The sequence below is a fragment of the Corvus kubaryi genome, unplaced genomic scaffold (genome assembly GCF_017639235.1).
Source record: "Corvus kubaryi isolate FWS band 111438036 unplaced genomic scaffold, C.kubaryi_AGA036_p1.0 65217, whole genome shotgun sequence".
NCBI lineage: Eukaryota > Metazoa > Chordata > Aves > Passeriformes > Corvidae > Corvus > Corvus kubaryi.
In genome coordinates this window covers 1-11,313 of record NW_024581848.1, presented here as the reverse complement: position 1 = coordinate 11,313, position 11,313 = coordinate 1, and the positions used below count along the sequence as shown (strand labels likewise).

The 11,313-nt window shown below is 45.6% G+C and overlaps 1 long non-coding RNA gene across 1 annotated transcript; it reads right to left on the bottom strand.

Moving 5' to 3' along the window:
- Nucleotides 1–1,967: 1,967 nt before the first annotated feature.
- On the bottom strand, nucleotides 1,968–9,380 carry LOC121673126. Its single transcript, XR_006019140.1, has 3 exons — nucleotides 9,208–9,380; nucleotides 8,147–8,296; nucleotides 1,968–2,540 (listed from the first exon to the last, which is right to left on the bottom strand). It is a non-coding gene; the product is annotated as an uncharacterized LOC121673126 (long non-coding RNA).
- Nucleotides 9,381–11,313: the final 1,933 nt, after the last annotated feature.

The window sequence follows — 11,313 nt, the reverse complement described above, 5'->3', positions numbered from 1 at the left end:
CCAAACCACCGCCCAAAACTGCCAAATAACCACCCAAAGCTGCCAAATAACCACCCAAAGCTGCCAAATAACCGCCCAAAGCTGCCAAAAAACCGCCCAAAATTGCCAAACCACCGCCCAAAACTGCCAAACCACCGCCCAAACCTCCCAGAGAACCACCCAAAGCTGTCAAATCAGCACCCGGAGCACTACCCAAAGCTGCCAAACCACCAGCCAAAGCTGCCAAATTACCACCCAAAGCTGCCAAACCAGCACCCAGACCACCACCCAAAGCTGCCAAAACAATCACCCAAAACTGCCAGACCACTGCCCAAAGCTGCCAAACCACTGCCCAAAGCTGCCAAACCACCACCCAAAATTGCCAAACCACCACCCAAAATTGCCAAACCACCACCCAAAACTGCCAAATGACCACCCGAAGCTGCCAAACCACTGCCCGAAACTGCCAAACCACCACCCAAAGCTGCCAAAACAATCACCCAAAGCTGCCAAAGCACCACCTACTACTGCCAACCACCACCAGGAACTGTCACACCACCTTTGCCCAAGGATGGCTGCAGAAGTGGAAGAGCAGAAACCAAAGCTTGTCACCAAAACAAGAATGCAGCCCAAGGGGAGGATGTGAATTACAGAACCCTGGAATGGTCTGGGTTGGAAGGGACCTTAAAGCTCATCCAGTTCCATGGGCAGGGACACCTTCCATAGACCAGGCTGCTCAGAGGCCCATCCAACCTGGCCTTGGACACTTCCAGGGAAAAACTCAGGGTTCTAATTGCTCTCCAAGATAATCGTGGTCCTTTATGCACAGAGGCTCTGTGAAATACAAGATTTCATGTAGAGAGTCAAAAATATTCTCCAAATCAAGAACTAAGCCCACCATAGCTTTAAAAACAAATCTTAATTCATCTCCTATGGCATTTTGGGACACACTGTATAATGAACATGGGATAAATCCTTGAAATGCCCCAAAAATCATGGAACAGAGGTCATCTCCTCTTAGAAATTTAAAAAACAAATTAATATTTGTGTGGTTTTTTGGGTTTTTTTTACCTACCTCATTCTGTATTTTCTTTTGGAATTCTGAAGAAACCCACCTATGAAAACTGCAATTTAATCACTCATTCTATAGCTTCTCTACATACCCGGGTGTGTTAATTAACCCTGCAGAGAATAATTATCCACCCAAGTGACAGAGCTGTAAAAACCTTGTCTGCTGAAATTCAAAAGTAACACACACACACACAAAAAAGATAAATAAAGACTTTATGCTAAATAAGGGGCCCTAAGGATTTAATGACAGGACTTGGAACCAGGCCAGTTTTTACTGTGACAACATGAAAAAAGGAAAATTAATTGACTACACAGAGATTAAGCAGGTTAATTAAACCTACAAATATGGAATGCTTGGAAAGATAAGTGATTTGAAAAACATTTTGGGGGCAAAACCAGGAATCGAACCTGGGATTAAACAGAATTAAAGTTTAACTGCTGCCATAAGATTTGATTCCAAGAATCCCATCTCCAGCTGTCCCAGCCTGATAGAGCTCCATAGCTAACAAGATTTGAGAAACACAGGCTAAAATACACAGGGAGAAGAACAAAACATGGTTTTCTTTTAGTCTCCTAAAAAACTTTGCATCCAGCAGGATCAGCTCCATTGCATCAACACTTAATGTCCTGAAAGTCTGGCAAAAGAGGTGTGGATTCTGCTGCAGCAAAAAGTGGTTTCCTGGGAGGAAAAGGGAGATTTAGAAGTGGTTTAGTTGGGGGAAAAAGGAGATTTAGGAGAGGTTTTCTTGGGAGGAAAAGGAGATTTAGATGTAGTTTTCTTGGGAGGAAAAGGAGATTTAGGAGTGGTTTTCTTGGGAGGAAAAGGGAGAGGAGATTTAGAAGTAGTTTCTTGGGAGGAGAAGGAGATTTAGGAGTGGCTTTCTGAATGAAAAGGAGATTCAGGAGTGGTTTTCTGAGGAAAAGGGAGATTTAGAAGTGGTTTAATTGGGGGAAAAAGGAGATTGAGAAGTGGTTTTCTTGGGAGGAAAAAGAGATTTAGGAGTGGTTTAGTTGGAGGAAAAAGGAGATTTAGGAGGGGTTTTTTGGAGGAAAAGGAGAAGGATGGCCTTAAGCTTACAAAGACACATCTTGGTCATGCTATAAACCCTGCTCAGACTCACTTCATAACTGGACAAACTGGGCTTCAATGTTTGACTTGGAACCTTTTCACAGCAACCTTTGTGCTCACCTGGCCCTGGACAGAGGAAAGTGATGACCAACCTTCCCAGCAGCCTCCAACAGATTCAGCGTGATGGACAAATTCCAGGATTGTTATGGAGATATTCCCGAACTTGAGCCAACCCCACATAATGATCTCTGAGTAGGTTAAAATACTTTTTCATTACCTCATCAGACGTTTCATCAAGTCTCAATCCATTATTTTTCCTTGAGTCTGCAGGGACATTGAGCACTCCAAACACAGCCCAGATTTGTTTTCTCTCTCTGCTAATCAGGTTTGCTTTGGAGATGGAAATTAATTACCTGACAGGCTGAAGGCAAAGAGTAGCAAATAAACACGTAAATAAAACATGAAGTGGGGTTTGGAGATGACTTTTATGAGGATTTATGTAGGAAAAGGTTCCGGAGTGCTCAGGCACTGAACAGGTCACAGCCCCAAGGCTGCTCAAGGAGTGTTTGCACAATGCTCCCAGGAATGCCCAGGGTGGGATTGTTGGGGCCAGGAGTTGGATCCATGATCCTTGGGGGTGCCTTCCAGCTGCAGATATTCCGTGATTTTAAGATTCCCTCTAAACTGGCCTGCTGTTCTATGGCACAATGCAGGTTTAAGAGCTTTAAATCAAGAACTTGTGCCAAGCTGGGGCAGGACCTCTAAAAATTAACTTGCACATGTGCTGCCAGACAGAATTGTTCCAGTGGGGAACAGGGCACTGATCCCCAGTGTATTTTATTCTCCATTTCAGTCAGGGAGTTATTTAATTGCTCTTGGAAGAGAGCCCCTGAATGTGGGTCGTGCCACTGCACCAGGAAATCAGTGAGAAATTAAGATACAGGGATAAATTGAGATAGGTTATTTTGATGAGTAAGAAGAGCAAAACTGGGACTGTTCAGCCTGTGGAAGAAAAGCTCCAGGGTGACCTCACTGTGACCTTCCAGGACCTGAAGGAGCTGACAGGAAAGATGGAGAGGGACTGTTCGCAAGGGCTGGAGGGCCAGGACACAGGGAATGGCTTCCCAGTGCCAGAGGGCAGGGATGGATGGGATATTGGGCAGGAATTGTTCCCTGGGAGGGTGGGCAGGCCCTGGCACAGGGTGCCCAGAGCAGCTGGGGCTGCCCCTGGATCCCTGGCAGTGTCCAAGGCCAGGATGGAGCAACCTATGGAAGGTGTCCCTGCCCATGGCAGGGCTGGCACTGGATGGGCTTTCAGGTCCCTTCCAACCCAAACCATTCCATGATTCCATGAATTACATTTAAGGCCAGTCCACAAGTTTTCCTGTAAAGACAAAATACAAAAAAATCTCCTCACGGGCCAAGATTTAGGCGAATAATATTTTTTGCCACCTTCTGTCCCTTCCCAGCTCCCTCATGTTCCTGCTCAATATTCCCTGCTCCCTGCATCCTGAACAGAAAAGTGAGAAGTGTCTGAAGAAGAAAAGTGGCTTTAAATGATTGAGATGAAATTTTGTTGCACCCCAGCTGCAAACTCCACCGATGGATGTGTGACTCGTTTCGAGATCTGAGTCACAGCAGTGGAAAACGGGGCAGCAAAAATATAATGACATAAAAAAGATGGAATTAAGTACTTTACTAGGTTTACTATTAATAAGCTTTTTAGTGACAGCTATTATGTAACTGTTTTGAAGGACAGATTTCTCAATTGAGAAACTCCTGGGGAGCACGATAAAATACCTATGGAAGGAGAAGGAAAACTCAGATGAGAAACTCTCCGGCTGAAAGTAACAAAATATACAGACTTTGAAACTTAACACTCCTCAACCAAGGCCTGAGACAATTTCACAACTACTGAGAGGAGACAACTGAAATAAAACCTGTTTTTCTCACTTCTCTGAAAGGTAACAGGGAAAGAAAGGAGATTCCTTGGTCTAACCATCCAGGCAGAAAGGAAAAAATGGGGGGAAAATTGAATTCTGCTTGTAATTAATATATTTGCCTGTTCTTTGTGGCTATTTTCCAGCAGAACCTAAGAAATTTTGAATTTCCTTTATTTTAGAAGAGTGTACCAGACAGCAAACACAAGTAACTTAAGAACTATTATGTCATGGGGCTTTTTTCAGGAGTAAAATCAAAACAATGTCCCACAAAATGGGGCAGCAAGAAAGCACAAACTGGGGTTATTTGTCCATGTTAATTGCACATTTTCATGCAATTGAACTCTGGAAAAAAAAAATTCTAAGAAATATAAGAATATGACCCTAAGGATAATAAAAGCCAAGAGGCTGAAAATCAGTCTGACTGTTATAAATGGTTATTAGACTGTCCAGACTCTCTGAGGTCAGTGCTCTTTTTCTAAGCTGCTTTCTCTGATCACACAAAGTGGTTTTATGAACTGCTTTTGCTCTGGGAACTGTTAAGAGCTGAGCATCCTCTCCCAGCAGAGGATCCCAAAGGATCCCACCCCAGGAGGGAGGGTAGGGTACAAGGTGAGTTTGCTCCTCATGCAGAGAACAAGATGAGTGGCCCCAAAATCACCGTGCCAGGGCTCAAAAAATGGGACAGAAATATCAGTTTGGCTTTTGAGAAAGTCATTAGAAAGCCTTTATATGCCTAAAGTCTTTATATATATATATATGTAAAAATAAATAGAAATAAAATGGGTATTTTAGGTCTAAAGATTGAGCAACCTCCCGAACAGTGCAGCAGCCCAAAATCCTTATCATGGAATGGTTTGTGTTGGAAAGGACCTCAAAGCCCATCCAATTCCAATCTTCTGCCATGGGCAGGGGCACCTCCCACTGTCCCAGGCTGCTCCAAGCCCCAGTGTCCAGCCTGGCCTTGGACACTGCCAGGGATCCAGGGGCAGCCCCAGCTGCTCTGGGCACCCTGTGCCAAGGCCTGCCCACCCCCCAGGGAACAATTCCTTCCCAATATCCCATCCAGCCCTGCCCTCTGGCACTGGGAAGCCATTCCCTGTGTCCTGTCCCTCCAGCCCTTGTCCCCAGTCCCTCTCCAGGCCCTGCAAGGGGCTCTGAGCTCTCCCTGGAGCCTTCTCCTCTCCAGGCTGAACAATCCCAGCTCTCCCAGCCTTTCCTCCCAGCAGAGCTGCTCCATCCCTCTGCTCATCCTGGAGCCTCCTCTGGACTCTTTCCAGCAGCTCCAGGTCCCTCCTGTGCTGGGCCCTCTTTATTTCTGGTGTCATCACCAGTCCACTGAAATCCTATGACCTGACCCTTAGTTTTTTTTTTTAAGCCAGGTCATTGATAAGTTCAGACCATCTGGCAATGTGGGATGAGTTGAAAAACAACCTCTCTCCCAAATCAGCCAGGATTTTCTACCTTCCCCCTCTGGCCAGATTATAAACTTAGAAAGCCTGGAAGCAGCCACATGCTGACTGTGCAGACAGAAGCACGGATTTGGGAAAACCTCACTCTCAGAATTTTAATTTTTCAGCAGAGGTGAGCTAAAGGCCCAATTTCCCCATTATTCCTTTCCCAAATAACCTGCTCTGGCTCAGTTTTCCCAAGAAATGTGTCCTCCTGCTCTTTGAATGCCTCCAGGCTAGGAACACATTAGCAGCTGCAACACCAGGACATGTTTGAGAGCTGGAGAGCAGCACATTCCCTCCGAGCACAGAAACACTTCAGCAGCTTCAGACAAGCCCAGGAGCTGCTCTGCTTCATCCCAGGAATCATTAACACATCTCAGGCAGCTCAGAGCATCCTCAAGGCCAACTCAGAGTAGAAAACATTCTTTTTACCCAGAAGAAATCTCATTTAGCAACATTTTCTGCCTCACGCTCTCTGGCTCCTTCAGGACAACAGGATTTGGAGTCTTGTTTTCACACAGCCTTAAAGGAATTTAATTGTGCTTCAAGCTTTTCTCTTTCCCCCAAATCTTGCTGGAAATGCCTCTGTGGCTCTCCCATGGGATGGTTTTTAAGCACCTGTAGCCCAAATTGACAAGGGGACAAAATAACACCAAGGAAGAGCTGAAGATGCAAAGGCACAAGCACAGCTCAGGAGGGGACAGGAGGGGCACTGAGCCCTCTCCTCATCACTGCTACCCTCAAATTAATTCCTGATTATGGTTCAGAAAATGGCATTTTTATCCTTAGGTCAGCAGATTAAATTGATTTTCCCAATATTCCCACTGCCTTCAACCACTCTGGAATGCCACCAATGGCATCTTGTCTTCTCATCCATCTGGATTGGCAGCACTCAGAGCAGGGCTGAGATCTTGGAAGAATTGCCCCAAAAAAGCCTTTTTCCATTAATTTCAATGCCACAAGGATTCACCTCCAGTCCTGCACTACAACATAAATCAGTGCTGGCAAAATTTAATTGAAACTGCTTCTCTCTTGGGTCCATGTTCAACCCATTTTCCATTGCTCATTTGCTCTACAAACAAACTTGTACAAACCAGCAGGTTTTCTGGAGTGGGAAAACATCCCTGGTTATGTCCTATTCCACTTCCTGCCTCTTCTCCTAAAATGTTTTATCTCAAAGTCCCGCTAATAAAGGAGAATATTTTTTTTTGAGATTTTTCAGCTGAGAATCACAGAATCCCAGAATCACCAGGTTGGAAGAGACCTCCAAGACCACCGAGTCCAACCCTGTGCATGCCCTAACACCCATGCCCATGCCCTAACACCACCTCAACTAAACCATGGCACCAAGTGCCACATCCAGTCTTTTTTTAGACACATCCAGGGACGGTGACTCCACCACCTCCCCAGGCAGACGATTCCAGAACTTTATCACTCTTTCAGTAAAAAACCTTTCCCTGACATCCAACCTAAACTTCCCCTGGCACAGCTTAGGCTGTGTCCTCTCGTTCTGTCAGTTGCTGCCTGGAGAAAGAGCCCGACCCCCACCTGGCTACAACCTCCTTTCAGGCAGTTGTAGAGAGTGACAAGGTCTCCCCTGAGCCTCCTTTTCTCCAGGCTAAACAACCCCAGCTCCCTCAGTTGCTCCTCACAGGACTTGTGTTCCACGCCCTTCACCAGCCCTCTTGCCCTCCTCTGGATGCGTTCAGGCATCTCCACATCCTTCCTGAGCTGAGGGGCCCAGAAATGGACACAGCACTCGAGGTGTGGCCTCACCAGTGCTGAGTACAGGGGAAGAGTGACTTCCCTGGTCCTGCTGGCCACGCTGTTCCTGATCCAGGCCAGGTGCTGTTGGCCTTCTGGGCCACCTGGGCACACTGCTGGCTCATGTTCAGTCGGCTGTCGAGCAGCACCCCCAGGTCCCTTTCTGCCTGGCCACTGTCCAGCCACTCTGTCCCCAGCCTGTAGCACTGCAGGGGTTGTGGCCAAAGTGCAGGACTCGGCGCTTGGACTTGTTAAACTTCATCCTGTTGGACTCTGCCCATCCATCCAACCGTTCCAGGTCTCTCTGCAGAGCCCTCCTACCTTCCAGCAGATCGACACATGCCCCCAGCTTGGTGTCATCTGCAAATTTACTGAAGGTAGACTCCATACCCTCATCCATGTCATCAGTAAAATATTGAACAGAACTGGCCCCAGCACAGACCCCTGAGGGACACCACCGGTGACTGGCCCCCAACTGGGTGCAGCACCGTTTACCACCCCTCTCTGGGCCTGGCCATGCAGCCAGTTCCTGACCCAGAGAAGAGTGCTCTTGTCCAAGCCGTGGGCTGCCAGCTTTTCCAGGAGTATGCTGTGGGAGACAGTGTCAAAGGCCTTGCTGAAGCCCAAACAGACAACATAAGAAGTTTTTGTGGAAGCTCAGAGGAAGCAGCTGAGCTGCAAGCTCTACAGATAAGACAGGCCTGACATTTAGTCTCAACAATTTTTTAATAGATATTTAATTAACGAAGTGGATACAGATACACAAACTTCATTTCTAGCTGGTTTCAGTGCATTTCCAATTTAGATGAACAAAGCCATGTACTGCTAACAAAAGTGAGTTAACAGAGGTAATAAAAGCCCTGAATTACCTTAATAACACCTTCCCCAGGCCTCATATCCGTATAGATCTTGACATTGTAGGAAATGTTGGAGAAGGTTGGGGTATTATCATTGGCATCAATCACCAGGATGCTGACAGTCACTGGGACACTCTCCTGGACTCCATCAGAAGCTGTCATCTTGAGAGAGACAAAAAAAGCAGGACAGGAATGTGTTTTAATGGTGTGTTCTCAACGCAATTCCAAGAGAAATACAGTTCCAATAGGAGAAAACACAGCCTGACAACCCAAAATCAGGATTCAGCAGAGCTTGGGCCTGCATGTGCAAGACTCAGGGCAAAAGCAAAGCCAACCCATCCAAACCTTTTCATTGTAGAAGTGAGAGGGAATAACTTGGAATTTCCCAGGGACAGGGCTGGGATAGGAGCTGTTGAGTCCATGGAGTCTCACCTGGGCATCAACACACGCAGGAGCTCTGTTAAACCTCCTGGACAACATTTGGAAGTGGGAATTACAGAGCTGGGGGCTCTTCTTATTCCACAGAGGAGATCTGAGCTCTCCTTTCCAATGGCAAAGGGACAGAAAATAGGGAGGCACAGACTGGGAACCCCTGCAGACGGGCTGGGTTTGCCCATAGCCCACTTCCAAATCATTGTAGGGCTGTTAAGGGGTTCACTCACAGCCTGAGGGAATATTAAATCCATTTCAGCATTTTTTTCCTCTTTTTTTTTTTCTTTAACACTTCTGGCTGTGCTGTCAACCTAATTTTTTTTTATTTGGGATAGAAATAAAGCAAAAAGCCCAAGACAAGGCTCATGTTTCAGGGATGAGGGGAAAAAAGGCAACGAGAAAAGCAAGGCCAGGAATACAAAGGAGGACGCAGATCCTGGATGGGATGAGGAGCAGAGGCCAATCCTGAGGCCAGGATGGTACTGGTAGGGGCATCTAAAATGCTGCTCTTAACCCACTCGTCCTTCACTGCTCTCCTTCTTCTGGGCCATTTTATGACTTCCAAGGATGCTGGAATTGATCCTTTCCCACCACTTGCTCCGAGCAGTGCCTGGAGGGTTTTCCAAGGGCATGGAACTCACGGAGAAGGTGTAGAGCTGCTGGACCTCCCTGTCCACGGGCTGCAGCAGGGTGAGGTAGCGGGTGATGCCACTCTGAGTCACAGTGAAAAACGTGGTGTAGTCGTTCAGGAAGAGATGCAGCTGCGGGTCCTTGGTCTTTCAACAGTATCAAATGAAAAAAAGAGCATTTTATTATAAACTCAGAGGTACATTAAGTCTCCCATTACTCGCTACAGGTGCTCCTTTTAGTTGAAAACTAAATAAGCACAAATGCTGTGACTACAAATCTACAAAACTGTAAAGAAAAAAGGTAAAAAACCTCACTGCTGGCCTAAAAATCTAATCTTCTTGATGAAAAACATATTAAAAAACCACTAGAGTAAGAAAACCCAATAGTAAACGAATACCTGCATTGGTTTTAAATAAGTGCCTTTTTTCCCTCCTGTTACACGGTAATTTTAAGCCAGACACAACTTAATATAAGAAACCAGATTCAAGCATTTCTCTTCATATTAAAACCCAAACAAAGCTGAACTTGATTAACAGAGCAATAAAACAGCTGGGTTGGTGCAATGAACAACGAGAATGACGGGTGGTGAATGCCACACAAAATACAGGCAGCTCAGGAGGTCTCTTTAGGTCTCGGAAAGAATCCAAATGTATTGATGCAGAATTAGGAACCTCTCAGCTGATGGGGGGAAAACATCCCAAATGAACTGAAAATAACATTTTAAGGTAAAGAGAGGGGAAAAAGGCATTGTAAATTTACTCATGGCTTCCTGAGGACTTGGGTCACTCCTGATCTCCAGCTCTTTTGAGGTGTTTTTAACTGATCAGACTTTACAAAAGTCTTCAAACAAACCACATCACCTTTTGTTGCCCAGAGTATTCCAACAATTTTCTGTGTCCTTGTGCATAATCTGGTTAATTTAACCTGCTCTCACTCGTGAGTTAGAGAGCTCATTTGTGTTGTGAGGGGAATGCAAATTCCAGGAAAATGCAAAAGGCTGGGAGACAAGTCCTATAAAAACTGCTTTAAGTTGCCCCCAGGAATGTGGAGATGAGGACCCAGAGGAGTGGTACCAGGAATGACAGAAAATCCAAGATTTTACCAGCTCCTTCCCAACGTCATTCCACAAATCCCGGCCCTACAGAGGAGGACATGGGGAGAACCAGCTGAATTGCAGAAACAAACCCAAAAGGAGAAAGGCTGAATTCAGCAAATAATCCCCAAAGGAGCATTACTTCTCTGAACACTTTCTGAATCCAAAGCTCTTCTGGAAGGTTCACTCCATCAGTGCCATTCCTGGAGGATTAAAACCCTTGGGAGCACAGGACAGGTCCCCAGCCCCCAGCCAGGGGGGACCTGCACCAGGACAAACAGAAACTGCTTTTAGTGAGCCCAAATAAAGCCCCAAAAGCAAAGATTCCGCTATTTAAATGAGAAACCATTCCAGGAAGCCATGAGAAAGAATTTTCCAAGTGTTCCACACGAGTGGTTCCTCAGTGCCTAAAGCTCTGCTGCAGACTGCAGCTCCCAGGAAAATGAAAATTCATTTTACAGCCAGCAATGCAAACAGCAACCTCTTCATTCCAGGAAGACTTAGGGAAGGTAATTGCCCATAATTGTTCATTTTGTAGACATTATAAAGTCAGTTAAGAATTTAATTTACAAAAGCCCCAGTTAATTTTGCAGTTCTTGCTTTCATGTCCTTTTGAACACTAATAAACAGCACTTTTTTCCTAATTTATTCCTGGGAAAAAACAATGATGGAGATTTCAAACTCTCCTGGAGTAATGTGTCCTATTCCTTTGCTATCCTTGTCTTAGAAATGTTCTCCTAGTGTGGAATGGAAACTGCCTTTACAGCAATCAATGCCTATTTTAGCACCTCCCAGGCATGTCAGAGACACAGAGCAATTTATTCCCTTCGTCTGGAAAAGCACTGTTATGCTTGGACATTACTAGCAGGGATATTTGACATTATTAACAGGGATCCTAGACATTATTATCCCATTTTTTTGCTGCCTGAAAAGTCAGCTTGACTTAACTGAACATTTCACATGAGAGAAAACAACCTCAGCTACACTGCCAACACTATTTCCAATAACTTTTTAAATTATTTTA